The sequence below is a fragment of the Notothenia coriiceps genome, unplaced genomic scaffold (assembly GCF_000735185.1).
Source record: "Notothenia coriiceps isolate Sejong01 unplaced genomic scaffold, NC01 NC01_scaffold00037246, whole genome shotgun sequence".
NCBI classification, from domain to species: domain Eukaryota; kingdom Metazoa; phylum Chordata; class Actinopteri; order Perciformes; family Nototheniidae; genus Notothenia; species Notothenia coriiceps.
This window is the reverse complement of record NW_011369947.1, coordinates 1,651,151-1,651,354: the sequence shown is the minus strand read 5'-3', so window position 1 is coordinate 1,651,354 and position 204 is coordinate 1,651,151. Positions and strand designations below refer to the sequence as shown.

Sequence of the window (204 nt, the reverse complement as noted above, 5' to 3'; positions counted from 1 at the left end):
GGGGGGGGGGGGAGGGGGTGAAGAGATTATGACCTCAAATCAGCAAACTCACTTCTCCCCGACCCGACACACTCACATGGCTTCACGTATGTTCTTACAAGCTCCGCAGGGGAAAGGAACTTCCACACACACACACACACACACACACACACACACACACACACACACACACACACACACACACACACACACACACACACACAC

At 53.4% G+C, this 204-nt stretch overlaps 1 protein-coding gene across 1 annotated transcript in view; it reads left to right on the top strand.

Annotated features, from left to right (window-relative positions):
* lrig1 (leucine-rich repeats and immunoglobulin-like domains 1) overlaps window positions 1–204 on the top strand; it is a 35,422-nt gene that overhangs the window by 27,648 nt on the left and 7,570 nt on the right. The window lies entirely within an intron of this gene.